The sequence below is a fragment of the Otolemur garnettii genome, unplaced genomic scaffold (genome assembly GCF_000181295.1).
Source record: "Otolemur garnettii isolate 467f Iridium unplaced genomic scaffold, OtoGar3 scaffold00005, whole genome shotgun sequence".
Taxonomy (NCBI): Eukaryota; Metazoa; Chordata; class Mammalia; order Primates; family Galagidae; genus Otolemur; species Otolemur garnettii.
The window spans coordinates 26,115,408-26,134,245 of record NW_003852400.1 but is presented as its reverse complement, the minus strand read 5'-3'; the positions used below and the strand labels follow the sequence as shown (position 1 = coordinate 26,134,245).

Below are 18,838 nucleotides of genomic sequence, written 5' to 3'. Positions count from 1 at the left end.
ACTGGACAATTGGGCTGTCTGACTTTTTGATTATTTTAAGTAATGTTACCGTAGACATTCATGTACTAGTTTCTGTGTAGCCCTAGGTTTTCGTCTCTCTTTGGTATATACCTAGGAGTGGAATTTCTGAGTCCTACAGTAACTATGTTTAATTGAGAACTGCCAGACCATTTTACAAAGTGGCTACACCATTTTACATTTCCATCAACAGTGTATAAGAAGGTTCTGATTTCTCTACGTATTTTACTGGATTTGCCTTAAACAATATCACTTTGCTAAAGATGGTGGAATAGAACAAAGAAAGACTAACATCCTGATGACATAGTAGAGATCATACCCGTCCCAGACTGCCTACCTTCCAATTTCTCTTAAGTGAGAGAAGATTACCCCTTTCTCATTTACTCCCCTATTATTTCTGTTCTTATTAACAGCAGCTTCACACAAATCTTAACTCATGTGGTCCTATTAGCACATTTTGACACCGGGACATTTTCAAAAATTTTATTGTATTGAATATGTAAGATTTTTTTTCTATGGAAAAGTCTGTCATCCCATTGTACCCTGGAAAATGTACCTTATTTCCTTCTAATTACAGATCCCATCTTTCAGTAGCCATTTTTCTTAGAAACTCTTTCAGGTTCTTCCTACCACCTTGTGGGTGCTCTGCAAAACGGACTCAACAACTTCATACCTAGAAACAAACAAGTGTTATAGTTAGAACGATTTTTAAATTGTAAGGAAAAGCAATCACTGTGGTGATACAGAATAAGCGGGAATTTATTTTGCCTTCCTCAAATATCGTTCTGTTAGGACAAAAATAAGACTGATGAGAATTAAAGTTTTTTCTTCTTTCTCTCAGTGAATTTCAGTGCCATGTTGACTAGATAATGCTTGTATCACCTATTTGTTTGTTTTTAGACACAGCCTTTGAAGCCACTCAGCCTCTGTGACAGGTTGTTATATACCTTGGTCTTTAGAAAGGTAAAAGAGAACCTGAGTAATTAGTTACATATCAGCTTTTTCCTTTTCTTCCCCTCCACGGTTTTGTTCCAATCATGTCCATTTTGAGGAGATGCTCTGAATATCCTATAAGCAACCTGCCATTCAAGTTGCTGTCTTGTAACAAATGTAAATATCTGTCTCCAAGCCAGGCTTTGATTAATGGGGTTTCTTACACATTTTCATGTACCTAGTAAATCACTACTGGTGGAAAGAAGAACATTACAGAGTCAGGAAAAACTTTTCTGTGTGATCTATTCCTTTCTTAGTGCTTTAATTAACTAATAATACAGTCGGTCAATGTATTTATGGAGTACTTCAGATGCATTCCATTCTGCTAAAAAAAATTATCCTATTCCTTTTAAATTCTTGGTAATATATCTTTACATATTAGTTAGCAGTTCTTGGAATCAAGTGTATATCTTAAAATAAAATCTTAATTATCTTTCTTTTGAAAGAAGTCTTTGTTTCTTATTTAAAGACTCTTACAAACAGCAAAATCATTTGGCTTGTTACTAGGTTGGTTTGAAGGTTTCTTAAAGTCATATAAATAGGAGCAATGCTTTTCTCTCCCAAAATTTTTCCTGTATTTATAGAAGAAAGTTCTTCTTTCTTTTTTAAAAAATTTTTTAATTAGATCATAGCAGTGTACATTAATACTATCATGGGGTACAGTGTACTGTTTCTGTATACAATTTGAAATACTTTCATCCACTGGTTAACATAGCCTTCATGTCTTTTTCTTAGTTATTGTGTTAAGACATTTATATTCTACAATTAGATTCACATGTACCCTTACAGGATTGTATCTTAGTTTTTCAATAATTTCCTATTTTGTAGACCGTATTCATTCAATATTTGTTTATTAATAAACATTTATCAAGGGCCTGATGTTTACTCAATGCCATATTTTGTGTTATACTGGAACAGGCTCAAATCTGTGACACACAGAATCCCCAAAGAGTAACTTTATAAATTACATAAATCCGTGGGGCTGTGCCATCTTCTTCCCTTTCTAATAAAATGTCAACATCTTCTATAATTTTTCTCTACCGATCCTGACAACATATGCTTTTTTTTTTTTTTGAGACAGAGCCTCAAGCTGTCACCCTGGGTAGAGTACTGTGTCATCACAGCTCACAGCAACCTCCAACTCCTGGGCTCAAGCGAGTCTCCTGCCTCAGCCTCCCAAGTAGCTGGGACCACAAGTGCCCACCACAATGCCCAGGTATTTTTTGGTTGCAGCTGTCATTGCTGTTTGGAGGCTGGGCTGGATTCGAACCCACCACCTTAGGTGTATGTGGCTGGCGCCTTAGCCACTTGAGCCACAGGCACTGAGCCAACATATGCTATCTTGACATTAATCTAAGTCTCTTGGTTCATATTCAAACCCCTGGTCAAGAATCTCTTTATACCTATAGTAAAGGGTTGCTGTAAAGATTAAATGGAAAGCATACAGTATTTACTCAGCAAATAGTGAGCAACCCCATCCATATTGGTTACTATGGATCTCAGATTTGTTTGCATCAGTATTCAATAACTTTCTTTTCATCCTGTTGTTTCAACCAGTGACTACTTGATGAACTTATTTATAATTATACAACACAGCCAGGAATGGAACCACGGCACATTGGGATTTCACATCAGTTAGGAGGCACTTATTCCAACACTTTTCCTCCTGTGATCTGTATACTGCAGGGTGATCCAGAAACAAAGGGTTGGTTCTTACCTGGTGACAAAAAATAAGAGAAGATGAAACTGCTATAATGTCAATAATTTAAATATTAAAAATATAAGAATAGATGAAAATGAAAAAAAGAAACTGACTATATGTTGTTTTTCAAATGCGGCCATTTTTCTTTAAGTCTAAATTTGATTTCAAGGTAAAAGCCCCAGTAACTTAACTTGGCATTAAGGTCCTGAAGGTCCCCTATTCCCTTACAGAAATCTGACCTGGAAGCAAAGGGCACACCCTAAACCACACGCAGAGGAAACCCTGGGGTGTTCGCTGTGGCTTTCACCTGTCAGCCAGGTCATTGTGACGCAAATGCTATGGACACGTGGAACACCTGCGGAGAGCAGGGGCGGGGTCACTCCGGGCGGCAGATGCGAGCCACGGATACCTCAGGAGATGGGGGTCCGGGAAAGACCCCTGGGAGTAGAGAGAGAGACTCACTCCGGCATCCCCGCCCCGCCCCGCACCAGGTGAGAACCGGTCGGGGGTCCCACCGGGAGGGGGCGTCGAGCCGCGGGGAGGAGGCCGCGGCGCCCCGGGCGGCGGCGCGGGCACAGAGGCGAGGGCGCGGGCTCCCCCCGGCCGCTGCGCTGCGCTGCGGCGCGCAGGGGCTCCGCCGGCTGCTATTCCGGCTGGCGGCGGTCGCCGCAGGAAGGGCCGGTTCCTGCGCTCCCCCGCCCCTTCCCTCGCCTTCTTCTGACGCTGACGTCGGACGAGGGAGCCGGAGGGACGTTCCGACCACCGCCGGGAGGCTCCTGGGGGCCGGGGCTCCGAGGTACCTGCCCTCCAGGGCCGGGGCGGGGGCGCGCCGGGCGGGCTGCGTGCTGCAGCGGGAGACTCCCGGCATCCGGGGCGGTCGAGGGCGCGGTTAGGGGCTGCCTCCCCTGCCCTCCGAGGGTGGCGGGTGACAGGCGGGTCGCCCCCTCCGGTGCCTGATCCCAGCCCCTTCTCCTTCCCCGCCTCCCCCTCCGGCCTCAGAAGGTCTGGAGGATGCGCGCGCCATGAGAGTGCGTCAGCCCTGAGGGCGCGGAAGGGAAGCGTTCAGGCTCCGGCCGGGCTCTCGCCCCGGCGGTGGGATCACCGGCACCCACGCCACCCCCCCTCCTACGCCGCGCCTCGCCTTCCCAGTGGCTCCAGCCCCCGGGCTCCAGGGTCCTTTCCGCGCAGGGACTTGTGTCCAGGGCTGACTTGTTGACAAGTTCACCTGCCGCAGCGCCTGGTGTTTGCCTTTTCTCTTTGCACGCTTGCCGGTCTTTGGCAGTGGTGGCAGAGAGCAGATGGGTAGCTTTTTATAACCTCTAGAGCCAGGAGGCCTGATCTTGGTCCCCTGCGGGCGAGGTGCTTCACTAGTCTCAGACTAGGCAAGAGCCAGAGTCCCTACGCAGGCCAGGTTCCTGCAAACCCTGGCGCTCGGGTTCCTTTGGGTGCTGCTGACCCCGCCTTTCCTGCCCCGGGGCTGTTGCAGCTCCTGCTTCCTCTAGAAACGAACATATCCTGTTGTTAGGTTTTCCTTTTCCTCCAAGCGGGCCTCAGTTAACCTTTCCCACTGTCTTTTTATTTGTAGTGTCCCAAAGCCCCTTCCTTATCTTTGGGATCTTAAAAGTATCGCGCCCTTTATGCTGGCGAAAGGCATTAACTACCTGGTCTTGGAGAGTTAGAGAGTGTCATGTTCTCTTCTTTTAGGTAGCATAAAAAAAAAAAAAAAATCAGCACAAGAAAGGGTTTTAGCCATAAAAGTAGGTGACAGCCTTAGTAACCGAGATCTGGTAACTATAAAAATTATCAGGGCCTGGGAAATATATCGCCAGCTGGTTTGGGAATGACACTGAAGGCAATAAAAAGGCACAGAAGGCATTCATTGGCCGTTAAGGTCTGTAAATTATGACTCACTGAAAACGTGTTTGTGTACATACATTGCAGTAAAATCTTCCCAGAAAATCTTAAGTTGGTTTCTGTGGCCCTCTGGATAAGATCTGAGATCCCAACTGGGGATGAGGGAGGGGGCAGTTAAATGGGACAAGCTTACTAGTTTGAAATTAGTGTTCAAATTAGACTCAATCTATTCCTTTCTGTTAAAACACACACACAAATGCTCTTAGATGAGTTTTCAAACTGAAGATTTCTTTTTAGGTTTTGGTCTTTATTTTTGATACATTCTTTGTATGAAAGAGTACCGTAGGGACAAAGCCAGTTTATAATTCTTCATGGCTCAAATATTGCTGTTTGGTTTTAGACCAGCAGTTATCAACCTGTGGGTAACCCACAGGAACTGTATTAAAGGGCCACAGCATTAGGAAGGTTGAGACTAATACTATATATTAAATTGTAGGTGTTGCTTTCATAACTGTTTCTTCTTGTATTACATAGGTAAATAGTTGTATTGTTATTAAAGATGAATCTTTGGAAAACCTAACAATTAAGCTACAGAGGGCCATTTGTAATAATGGAGAGACCACTAAAAACTGACTTGAATCCACCACCCATGGACCACTGAAAGTTAAAGACACTGAGTGGTTTATTTTATGGCTGTTTGACCCTCATTGGATACACTTGAGTAACTAAATGCTTTCTGTAAGCATCTTGGTTGTGGTGCATTTCTCTCCACGCCAACCTTCTGAAAAGTATAGAAAATTTTGTTATTCAAAAGAAAAGAATTCAAAATTGCTTCATTACCAAGGTCCTTGACTCAACAGTGCATTTTTTTCAGGTGTGAGCAGTGTTACCAGAGCTAAGGAGGCCTGGCACCTGTGATAGGACAGGAAGGGTAAACCAGTGTTGGGTGTGAACTTTAAGGTTATGAGAACCTCCTGCAAGAGAGGGTGAGGAATAGGATAGGCCACAGGATCAGGAGGACTGTTTCCTCTTTATTAGTTGAGCTGACAGCTGGAAGCTTGAGGGGAGGTAGCAGCGTTTATGATGGATGGTCTGGTCCCTGGTGTCCCTCCTATTCCATCTGCATTATCAGTTTTATGGGAACCATGGAGAAGGATGCTATCTGCATATTTATGGCCATGAGACATAGATGACTAATGTGTACATACATGTCAGTAAAATCTCTCCAGAAAAATCACCCTGCCACCATCCAGACTCTGCCTCAACAGAGCCTTAGACTCAAAAACTGATAGAGGAAAAAACATTTCTTCTCCCTTTTTTTTCTTGTCACCCAATCTGTTACAGTTTTGTATGCTAGCACTGTGAAGGAGTACAGAGGACAAACAGGCTTTGGGTCTGGAAAGAAAAGGATTGGAAGCTCAGCTGTAACACCTAGCTAGCCATGTGATAAAGTTCTCTAAATCACCATTTCTTTATCTATAGAACAGGAGGATCTTTTAGGGTTGTGGTGGGGATTAGAGAGTTTATATAATGTTTTGCACAGTAAATAGGACTCAAGTAGTCACAATAAATTATTCTTTCACATGCTAAATATATGGTATGTGTGTTGGAAAAGGATGCTACTGCTTTACCTGTGAAAGGAAAAGTATTCTGATTTGATTTTGAGTAGTTTAGTTTTATACTGAGACCCGGGGCTTTGTAGAAAATACTCTATGAAATTGCAGGGGGTGGGGGCGGTGTGCAGTCTGTAGTCCAGGAACAAAGCAAAGCTAATTTGTTCCAGTGGGGATAAATCTTCCAGGCCCCTGCCAGTCAAATGTGGTCCACGGACCAGCAGCAATGCCTTCCCCTGAGAGCTCGTTAGGAATGCAGAATCTTAGCCTGCCTGCCCTTCTTCTTACCCCAGACCCACCAAATTCAATTCTTAACTTTCAAGAAGATCCCCATGTGTACATTAAAATTTAAGAAGCATTGATGTAACCTGGTATTTCTCAAACTTTAGTGTCCTAAAGAATCATTTGGGGTCTTGTTAGAGGTGGATTCCCAGCCTGGCTTCCCCTGTCTGCTGCTTACGGAACTCTCATGCCCAGGGTATTCCACAGCTATCTGAGAAATGCTGTACCAAACTATCCAGCACAGGGCTCTGAAGTGAGCCTCTGCCCTCTTCCTTAACAAAGCACTTTGGCAGTCATGACCTCAATTGTTATCCCACTCCTTTTGAGTTAAATAGGTATTATAATCTCCAGGTATCTCATAAGGACTATAGGTATGATTTGCCTTGAATAATGCATATCATTGAATTGCCTTGCAGCCTCTATAAATCCTAATGGACCACTCTTTTACTACTCTAGCATCAAATTAACATAGTCTTCATTTTGGGTTTTTTGGGGAGAGGTCTGTAAGTAATTTTTACAGATACTAATGAAGCTCTCTAGGACAGAGATGACTATGTGTGAGCAGGCATTTTATACAGTCTTTTTATTTATTTAATTTTTTAAATTTCAGATTAATGTAAGGTTGCCAACAATTGGGTTACAGTGTTTGCATTTGTTAGGTATAGTCCCTGTTGTAGTGTCCTGCACCCAGAAGGTGCACCATGTACCCTTACATTGTGCCATTAAGTGGGAGCACACCCATCCCCCTCCCTCTTCCCCTCTCTTTCCTTCCTTCCTTCCCCCTCCCTGATTCTTGAATTGAATTTTTCTCTTATTTGGGTGTATATTAGTTTGTCTACTGGCTTCATATTAGTATTGGGTAATTGGATACTTGCTTCTCCATTCTGGTGATACTTTACTAAGAAGAATATGTTTCAACTCCATCAAGGTTAATACAAAGTTGTAAAGTCTCCATCTTTTTAATAGTATTTCATGGTGTACATATACCACAGTTTGTTAATCCATTCCTGGGTTGATGGGCATTTAGGTTGTTTCTACATCGTGGCAATTTATACAGGCTTTTTATTTATTTATTTTTGAGACAGAGCCTCAAGCTATCCCCCTGGGTAGAGTGCTGTGGCATCATGGGTCACAGCAACCTCCAACTCCTGGGCTCAAGCAGTTCTCCTGCCTCTGCCTCCCAAGTAGCTGGGACCACAGGCACCTGCCACAACACCCGGCCATTTTTGGTTGCAGCCATCATTGTTGTTTGGCGGGCCTGGGCTGGATTCGAACCTGCCAGTTCAGGTGTATGTGGCTGACACCTTAGCCACTTGAGCTATAGGTGCCAAGCCATTATACAGGCTTTTAAAACAAAGCCTTCCTTTTATCTAACTCTAGGTCACTTAAGACAATGGATTTTAGACTTTATCATAAGCAAGGATGATGTTGACTTGGCAGTGTTGGGAGTATAAGCAGTGAAGCAGGAAAGCATACTTCTCAGTGTCTGAAAAGTGGCAGTTCTTCCATCAGTGGTAACCATTTGTCCCAGTGTAAACCTAATGAGAGAGAATGAGTTCATGACAAGTTGGGAAAACCACACCCTATGTCATTTATAATGAAAATCACCAGCCTCTCTTGCTGAGTCAGATGACATCATTCACTGACCTTTGTCCAAATCGGAGAAGTGGGGTGACTACCTTGGTATTCAGTAAGCATCTGTTGTGTAAATACCATGCACCATGCACACTGCTAAATGCTGAGAATCCCAGGGTGAGACCCAGACCTACTGTGCTCTGGAGGAGCCTAGGGCTGCTAAGGCAGGCAGAGAATCCATTCAGCAAAACTAGGGAGGGATGGGGGGAAAAGCACAGGGGCCTGATGAGACTAGGGCAGATGTATCCCATCCAGATAGGACAGAAGGCAGAGAAAACCTGAGAGGGTTCATGAAGGAGGTTACCCTTGAGTTTGAGCCTTAAAGGAGCAATAGTAGTTCAACAGGTGAATAAGGTTTGGGAGTCGAGAGAGACTTACCAACAGAGCATCTGTGTACTAAGGTTTGGAGGTAAGGGGGAAAATCTGGCAAACATCCCGATGTCTGGAGCCTGATATACATGTGTGTCCCTTACTAGCTGAGCAGCCTTGGAAAGGTTTGATCATCTGTGAGTTGGCAGGATTAAATGCATGAATTAGTGTAAGCGTAGGACTAATTTCAGTTATGTGCAGGATAGTTGTGGAGGTGGTAGAGGTTTTAGTAGAAAATAGGGAACTAATATTTAAAAAGTCAGAGAATGGTGCAGGGGTCAATGTTAGAATACAATTGGCAGAAAATACATGGACTTAAAAGAGGGTGACTGAAAAAGACAGAGGGATGCAGTACTTTGTGTTACAGGTGAGAATTCACCTTTGAACTGTTCAGGGGACCTCGGTCAGTTGACCCAGCAGAACTAGTAAGTTTGGCTGAGTTAAGGGGAGAACAAGAGACTGGGGGAATGGAAAATGAGGCAGCTGGGCCTCCAAAATAGCAGACTAGAAGCAAAGTTTATTTAAAGTAAAAAAAAGAGTATATTGTATTTAAAGTAAAGTGTCGGTAAGCACGTACTTTTCCAGGAGGGTGGAAGAGGGTCCCCCTGAAGAGTGAGAGGAGATGCCACACAAAGGCAGCACACAAGTCTAAGTACTTTCATCCCAATTCCTCGTACGTTTATCTCTAAGGATTCTCATTGGTTCCCTGAAGGCCTTTATGTGTGCTGTCCTGGTTTCATTGGTTGTGGTTTACCTCAGTTGTCACATAAATCCAATTTTCTTTATTCTGGATCAATAAGTATTAACTATTATTTCAGTAGTGGTAGTATGACAGTATCTGTTAGTCTTGTGATGTTTGTGGCAAGGATGATGTGCATTTTTCTGTGACAGGGATCCTTATCTTTGTTTTATGGGGAATCATTGTCTCTGTTTTATGGGGGGGGGGGAGGAATCCTTCACAGGCTAGAGGTCAGGTGTCCCAGGTGCTGGAGGATGTATTTTGTGAGAACAGCAGATACTTGGTTAACTAGGTCATACCCACCCATCCAAAATTCCTCATTTCACTTCAGGACCCTTTCCAACTTTCTTGCCCAGAAGTCCATAATTCTCTCCCACCTCCCTGTAGTCCCTTTAACCTCCTTTCATCCCTAATCTCTTTGGAGTATGAAGCATGAGACACGTGTTCAGAGATGGACCACTGAGTATATATATAGACAGTGGTTGTTGTTAACCCTAAGATAGTCTAGATTGGATACAAGAAAGGTCCTGTAGTATTTTACAAGAAGTGACTCTGAAGGATTGCAGCTACTTTCCAAGAGCACACACACATTAAAATCCATCCCCATTACTTACCATTATTATGATCACTCATTTTGCTTCTCTATTCCCAGAATAGGTCAGAGACACCAGTGTCTGAAACCTCATAGTATTTAGTGGAAATCCAGCCTTCTCTGTGATGTCTCCCAGGTAGAAATCAGAGACCAAAGAGCTAATTTTGATAAATGGTGCCTCTTTTCCTTGTTCATAGGAACCCTGATTGCCAGAGGAGCTCATCAACATTTGCAGGCTTTGTTGTGCATAGCAGTCCCTTGTGGCAATGGATTTGGAGCTAATACATCACCTGAGCCTGTGCCTGGGAGAGATTGTTTTCATAGAAATATAGCCCACTAACCAGCCTCCTTTCATCCCGAAGTAGACTAGAGAGATTAAAAATACAAGTTTAGGAGCCCAAAGAGGACTTGAGATTGAGATTGAGATTACTAGTTGTTAACTTTGGGCAAATTATGTCACCTTTTTAAGCTTTTCTTCCTCACTTGCAAAATGGGACTGATACCGCTCCATATTGTATGGAGATAAGATGATGGTGTTATGTGCTTCACACAGGCAAAGTGCTATGTAAACAGCAGCACATAAGTATTGCCCATACTGTGCTTCAGGTGCTGTGTTAGTGCTAAGGAGGCAAAGATGAACTTAAGGATTCCTGCTCTCAAAGAACCTACAGCCTGGTGCAGGAGACACAGATGCTCTTAGCTCACTGCAGGAGTGCAGTGGGAGTGCAGTGGCACCACCAGATGGGGCAGTCAATTCTTCATCTATCCCCAGGAGTGGCAGTTCCCTAGGGGAGAGGGCAACAGGCAGATGTTGTGTTGGGAAGGCTTCACCAAGGAGGTGACCCGAGAGGAGAGTCTTAATGTAAGTTTTCATTTGGTCATTTGGACAAAGGAGAGGAGTAGGTTTCAAGTGGAATGAATCCTCTCAATGCACGGAAGTGGGACAGTACATTTAGGGAAGCTTTAGCATTCTGAAATGACCAGAAGTGATTGTTCAGTGTGAGGTATAGTAAAGTGGGGGAGGGAAGTGAGCTAGGATATGAAGGGGCTTGTGGTTTTTGCTAAGATGCTCAGAATTTCTCCTGTGGCAAGAGAAAGCAATTAAAGCATTTTAAATAGGAGAGAGAAATGATTAGATTTCTATTTTATAGTAATAGTTCAGACCATAGCACAAAAGGTTGGAATAGGCAGATACAGGGATAGCATTGCATCTTAAGGCCTAGGCTAAGGCCTTTCTGTGACAATATAAAGGAGACAATGCATTTAACCACTTGTAGAGGTAGAATGGAGAGAGCTTGGAAACTGGTTGAAAAAGATTAGAGAGAAACCATTTCCTACTTAGGCCATCAGTGGATTTAGTGCTGCTAATTAACAGAGAGGACCCTGGAAGGGAGTAAAGATGAGGAGAAAGAGGTTTGGTTTTAGATATTCTGAATTTAATGTGCCTTTGGGATGCCCAGGTAAAGTCAGGAAACGGAAATGTGACTCTGGATTTCTGGAGAGCATCTTTGGCATACAGCTGATGGCTACAGACTTGGAAGCATATAAAATCACCAAAAGACAGCAAGTCAAGTGTAATAGAAGGCGGCCAAGGGGTTGGAACCTTATAGATTATTGACATTTGAGATATGGGCACAGAGGTAGAAAAGCTAACAAAGGAAATTGAAAAGATACAAAAATATAGAGAATGTTTCTTAAGAAAAGGAAAGAATTTCAAGGGGAAAGAGAGGGAGTACAGTTGAAGGTCAAGTGAGATGAGATGAGGCCTTGAGTTTTGCTCTGCAATGGAAGACTCTCCCTGTCTGGTGGAAAAAGAAAGCAGGCAATGTGGACTTAGAAGATCTCAGACTGTGAGGAGAAGGAAAGGGCTGGTAACCAGACGGAGGTTGAAGGACACAGGCTGAGGGCAGAAAGCCAGGGAGGTTGATTAACTTGGAAGAGGTAATAGATGGACTAAGGTGGGGGGGCCCAGTTGTGGGAGACAAGGAAGGGAACAGCAAGGGCTATGGTCCTGTCGCAGGGCGGTTGTAAAGAAGTGAGCAGGGGCGCATGCAGAGTGGGAGCTGTGAGAGAAGGTGCCGGGCACCGTGTCAAGGCCATAGTTCCCCAGAGTACATGGGCGGGGAGACTGCTCTTCATCACCCTGAGGAGTTTTCTTCCTCTCGCTGCTCCCTGAGGGCCAGGGATTGAATGTCCTTACTCCTAATGCTGTATTCTGGGTGTCGCCATACACAGCACTAGCGTCACTGTGAAGTGTGTACATTGCTGTGTTGGTGCCAAACCACTCCCCTCTTTCTGCTTCCTGCCTTTCTCTTCTCTGTGCTCCTGACTCGGAGCTCAGGGCCTTCCTGGTGATTCTTCCTGGCCTGCCCTCCCAGGCATCTGCCCAGTGGCCCTGTCTTTCCTGACCCTCATCAAAATAACTAATCTTGTACCTTATGAGCTCTGGGCTTTGCTGCTCTTTAATTCCATAAACTTATTCCCTGAGAAAGTAGAGAGAATGTGGTGGCAAAGGGATCTTTTATTAGTTCTCAAATAACACCAAGCAGACGGCCCAGTACAGGCAAGCGGGACTCGGTTATTGGGGGCACGTGGACATATAGAGCTTTATCCTTCTGTACTCCCTTTTGCTGCTGACCTTTAATGTCCCTTTCTTGCTCCTTCCTCGTCTGCTTGGACTGCCTGCATTCCTTGCTCATAAACCAGCCCAAACTCAGACATGATTTACCTGCCACAACTTTACCAAACAGAGTCCCCAAATGTGTGCCATTTCCAGAGAAGGGAGCTGTGGTGGTCTGTTCACAGCGTGGACATTTCATAAACCACATAGTGGTGTGTGTGCGCTTCAGTAATTGAAGATAATGAAACAAGGCTGACTCTGGGCCTTGGGAAATTTCCTTCAGTCCTGGGCCTCAGTTCTCTCAGCAGTGAAAAGAGGAGAGTGAACTAAATGATCTATAAATTCTCTCTGGCTGTCAGCTAGGACATCCTGTGGAGTTGTAACATGTTGCTAGATCATCTCTTTAGGAGGCTTCCAATTATGAATTTAACCTTAAAGGAAGAGATCTTTGCAAACATTTGTGTCTCCCTAATTATCCTGTGATTGCTGACCTTATGCTTATGTGCAATTTCATGTAATTATGGTCCTCACATTCATATTCTTATTCCTCCACATGTGTTATTAATCATTCATACCTTCCAATTTATATGTGAATTAACAGTCCTTTGGCATACAAGAGGATCAGAGAAACACTCTCAGATACCAAACCTCATACCTGCTGAAGTCCAGCAGTCTGCCCTGCATATATAAGACTCTGACAGTTAAGTTTGCAAGCTCATCCTAGAAAAATTGCTACATACCTCACTGCTGAATATCACCACGGGTTACCTTTGAAGTGCTCCCCTTGGGAAGCTATGCACCAATGCCAGCACCTACTCTACCCTTCGGAGCAATTTTGGAACTTCTTTTTCTGGGATGAACATCACAGCTGTCATTTTATAAGATCTTACAATTAAGTTCATGAATTTGCTACAATGCACTTAACGTTGGCAGCACTGCACATACAACTTGGTTAGGTTTCATAACCTCAGTATATCAGTGTATCACAGCTGTGTTTGTGTCAACATGAACAGTGACGTGTTCATGTCAACATGGCAGTGTCTTGCTGAGTGACATGTATTATTGTTGCATGTTTTTGTGTGCCATACAGTGACAGCTCTGATGGTCGTTTCAGAAAAGAGTTCCAAAATTGCTTCGAAGGGTGGACTAGGCACTGGTGTCAGAGCATAGCTTCTCGAGGGGAGTACTTTGAAGGTGACCATGGTGATATTTAGCAGTGAGATACATAGCAATTTTCTAGCATAAGTTCACAAACTTAATTGTCAGATCCCATACATATACAAATGTCATCCCTCTATATCTGTAGGTTTTGCATCCCACAAATCCTATATTATTCTCCTGTGGTTGAAAATAAATCTTCATGTAAATATATACACATAGTTCATTCTTCCATCTAATTCAAGGTATATTGTATGTTTCCTTTATAAATATATGTATACATTTTATATGTGTGGTTATATATTATATAGAGAGGGAGGAAATCTTGTATGTTCACTTCTGATGGCCTTACAGTAGCCCATCCATTTTGCTTGTCGTTCACATGATTCTTTTTTTTTTATTCATAAAATTTTTAATCAAAATTGCAAGAGTAGGTTTATATAGCCACAGGTCACATGATTCTTATTTAAAGCAAATAGTACATTTTGCACATGGATTTGGACCTTTTTAAAACAAATTTTATGAAAATATAGAGTATAATCATTTATAGAACATTTTAAAAATACGTATAGAATTTTATTTTTGTAACGACAATCTCTGACAGAATAACAATCAGACATATTGAACAGAAAGAACCATTTAAAGATATTTGTATCTACTATAGAATATTGGTGACCCAAGTTATAGAATTTATTTCTAGCTCTTTGCTATTTTGCTTAAGGCCTTAGCTAAACCAACGCTGGCCAACAAAAATATAATAGCAGCTTCCATTTAGCCAGAGACACCATCTTCCAGTAATTCACCAAAATGATGAACACAAAGGGAAAGAGGAGAGGCACCCAATACATGTTCTCTAGGCCTTTTGGAAAACATGGAGTTGTTCCTTTGGCATACACATGCATATCTATAGGAAAGGTGTATTGTAGATATCAAGGGAATGGGTACTGTTCAAAAAGGCATGCCACACAGATGTTACCATGGCAAAACTGGAAGAGTCTACCGTGTTACCCAGCATGCTGTTGGCATTGTTGTAAACAAACAAGTTAAGGCAAGATTCTTGCCAAGAGGATTAATGTTCATGTCGAGCATATCAAGTACTCTAAGAGCCAAGATAGCTTCCTAAAATGTGTGAAGGAAAATGATCAGAAAAAGAAGGAAGCCAAAGCAAAAGGTACCTGGGTTCAGCTGACACTCCAGCGCACTCCACTGGGAGAAGGACACTTTGTGGGAACCAACAGAAAGGAGCCTGAGCTCCTGGAACCCACTTCCTATGAATTCATGGCATAGTAGGTCTACAGCATAGCACACAGGAGAGCCAAGAGAATCAGCTGAGCAGGAGCATAAGGTGCTGGAACCTATCCCCATGAATTCATGGAATAATAGGCATAGCAAGCTTTGTCATGGTCAACGGAAAGGCACCGCCCTGAGCTGCTGACCCTTTCCCTATGAATTCATTGCATAATAGATATTAAAAATAAAAAGCTACTATAAAAAAAAGATAACAGCCACATATGTAATTTAAAGCAGTCTATAAAAGTAATGATAAAACATTTTTAGTTTAAAAAACTAAAAATAAACAGGTGAAATTAATTTGGTTTTATTTAACCCAATATATCCAAAATATTATGTCAATAAAAAACATAAAAGGAAATATATTACTAAACATAAAATATAAATAAATGTAAAATAGAATGTATAGTATGCATGTATCAATATAACATACAAATGTACTTACCTAAAATTTAAATATATACAGATATATCTGAAACACAGTTTAAATAACTATAAATAAATATAAAACATAGATTTCTCCATGGGCCATTTTAACTTTTTATTGTACTAAATCTTCAAAATCTGGTGTGAATTTAACTTATGTAGCACATCTGAATTCAGACTAGCCATATTCAGGTGCTCACATTACATGTGGCTAGTAGCTGCTATATTGGATAGCATAATCTTAGGTGATAAAGTTAATTTATCTCAAGTTATTCTTCCATAAAACAATTAAAGTTAGTGTTATTCTTTTAAAGTAACATTTACAAGAGCCTTCTGTGTTTTATAATTGAATCTCAATTAAAATGTGTTTTAAAGATCACATTTTGTTCTATCATTTCATAATGCTCTGTACTGACATTAAAGGGTGTAGTATTTTTTTTACGGAAGTTGATTGAGACCTTTGTCTGATTAGGGTGTTCCTTCATTCTTCACCTTTTGAGATGAAGCTTTTAGAGAAAAAGGCCAGTGTGAAAACAGATTAAAATCTGTATATTAGATTTGAGTTGGCATTTGAAATTTACATAAACCTAAATACAAATCAAAGGTGAATATAATTTATATGGTACTTTTTAAAATTAATTTTTTCTTTAGCAGAGGACATCTGTTTGTTCCTTTTATGTTACTATTCTTCTAATTTGTTATCTATCTTTAGCTCTTGTAAATTTCTTTTAGGTCTACTGTTTGCGAACGTCAGCCTTTTTTTATTGCTGCCATGATTTTTGGTTATAGCACAAATTCACCTTTGAAGGACAGCTTTACGCAAGAGAAAGAGGGAGCAATACCTCAACCAGACCCCTTGGGAGCAGTTCGAATTTTGTGATTTGTTTTTAGTTTGTTTTGTGGGGATATGATATTTTTAAATATTATTAATGTTGAAGATGATAGCCTTTTAGAGACAGTTTGGCTTTTTTTTTTTAGTTTCTTTTATATTCAGTATTTTCCTTTGAGAAACATCTTTTGGACTGATGAAGAGGCTTGTTAAGTGGCTGATTAATATTTTATTTTCATTATTTCTCCTTGTGAAATTGACCTTTTACCTGATCTTAGACAAGTCATCTCCATTTTTTAAAACCCCGGCTTTCTCATCTTTTAAAAGGAATATGTTGTGTTCATTACCTTTAAGCTTTCTCTCAGATACAAACGTGTCTGAAAATAATTAAAATTAATTTTATAGTTTTTGTGACTGAGGGCATCTTAGATGTCAGCTAGCCTAGTCTACTAACTTCACAGATGTGCAAAGTGAAGCCAGACAGGAGACGTGACTCCGTCAAGTTTGTGGCATGGTCATGGATTAACCAACTTTTATTTACATTGAGGAGCAGATTAGAAAGCATTAAAAACATTTACTTTACCAATGTGATTTTAATAGTTAAGAAGAGTCATTAATCTTAATTACTGGTTGTGGGTAACACCCGAGTTCTTTTGAAATGTAACTAAAATGATCATTTGGAAATATCCTTATTTTCTAAATCCTGGTTCTTTAATGGAAAATGCAAATTTTAACAGTAACTTGTATCAGTAGGGTTTAAATAAAAACTTCCATCTTTTAGCTGCCCTGAAGGTCAGTATTCTGCTTTCCTCTTGTAAAGTTTGCTGACTCACAAAATTAAAGTGTCATCCTATTTCACATTTACTTGTGCATTTATGAAATGTCAAAAATCATTTGCAGGAGACATAAAACTAGAGGCAGAATTCATTTAGTTTTACATGGAATGCTCAAGTAATCATACCATGTCAAATCTGAAAGGAGAAGCTGTGTTGTACCTGAGCTATAGGAAAAGCGCCCATAAAAACTAGTCAGAATCATGCTGCTTTAATTAACGTTTAGCCTCTGAAAAGATGGAAGGCTAATTCAACTTCCCACCCTCCGTGGGAATCTCCATTTCTCAACTATTTGAGAACATAATTTGATGAATCAAGATTTTTTTGAATAATAATTAATACAGTTAATTATACCTGGAGGAATTGTTCCAGTTTTTTAAAACTTTTTTTAAAGTGAAATTATTTTAATATTTATACTCAAAACATACTTCTCTTAATAAAAATTGTAAAAGAATCATTATTGACAGAGGAAAAAGGGAGTAGCCACAGGCACCTAGGAAAAAAGATGAAACCATACTTTGCCCAAAAGAAATGTACAGACATTCAATTATTTTTTACCTTGGTGCCTAGGCCCTCTGACAAATTGCATGTCTTCTGTTGGTTAGGCAAGGGTAGGAGTGGGCACAGGAGCTCTGCCTCTAAAGCTAATTGGCTGTTATTTCAGGCTCTGACACTCGCCTCCCTGGATCGCAAGTCCCCCGTTCAGAAGGAAGGGGCTTCATTCACTTGTTTCTCACCTCCCCCTAGGCTCCAAATGGTATCCCTTCCATTTGTTCTGAAGTTACACACCAGAGAAATAAACCCACAGACCTGTGTCATCTCAGATCATCCGAAAACAAAGTTGGTCTAATAAACTGACTAGGAATCATGTATTTCTGTTTCTCTAAAGAAAAGTTAACTACATTTGAGCTTTATAAAATTATTGCCTGAAATTCACATATAAGTTTCAGTGTAGGAAGAACAAAATATTGAAAACTGGTTGTATTTCCAGATTAGGTTGATCTCTGAAAACACCAGGAAAATGGAACAAGGAAGAAATTATATAAATTAGTATTGTGCAATTGGAAGCACATTCCAAGAGACGTGCCACAAGCTTTCAGCATTTGTGATGTCAGAAGACTAATTCCCTAGCAAAGGCAGGACAAAAACAAGTGGTCACTGAATGTGAAATGAACAGCATTGAATGTCCACCTGCCAGTGGCGACTGGTAAATGTTGAGAGTGGCACACAGTGCCTTCAGAGACAAGACCTTCTGTTTTCCCTGTCATGTCTCTCGTCTTTAAGTTATAGTAACTTGTAGCTGCTTGTGGTTGGTGCAGTTCTGCTGAGGAAGGATTGGTGCTCTGCATTTCCTCTGTCTAGAATACCCCCCCACACACACACACACACGCACAAACCCCCACCTTTTGCCTGACCAGCAACCACTAATTCTTAGAGCCTCTGCCCAGAGGCCATATAGGAAGCCAGTTCTGTGCCCCCTGCTCTATGTCCCTCTAGCCCTTAGCCCCCTCTGCTGTGGCATCCATGCTCCACCACAAATTATTATTTGCATAATTTTAACGAATTATTATGCAAATATAAGGAAGCATTGCTTGTGAGGTCTTACCATTTCATCAAATATAAGGAAGCATTGCTTGTGAGGAATTACCATTCTATGTTCTGTGAAAAAAGAAAAATGACTGCCTAACATTTGACGATGTAGTGATTGTAGTGATTGTAACACAAATCCAATTTCAGGAATATTGGAATATAAGCACATTTGTACCTTAGGCTGATCTCTGAAATAATAGGAAAATACAACAAGGAGGTAATTCGTGGCATGTGTTGCTATTGAGCTGGCGTTTGGGAACAAGTGATCTCCCCATGGTGTGATTCTAAATTACCA

The 18,838-nt window shown here is 41.4% G+C and overlaps 1 protein-coding gene across 2 annotated transcripts in view; it reads left to right on the top strand.

The window, feature by feature from the left end:
* The first annotated feature begins 3,323 nt into the window (after positions 1 to 3,323).
* Positions 3,324 to 18,838, top strand: part of ICA1 (islet cell autoantigen 1) — a 146,939-nt gene continuing 131,424 nt past the window's right edge. Inside the window, exon 1 of one of the 2 annotated variants that reach the window (XM_023519504.1) lies at positions 3,324 to 3,509. The gene's annotated coding sequence lies outside the window, so the exon portion shown is untranslated. The remainder of the gene's footprint in view (positions 3,510 to 18,838) is intronic. The other variant, XM_003782705.3, reaches the window with a different exon arrangement.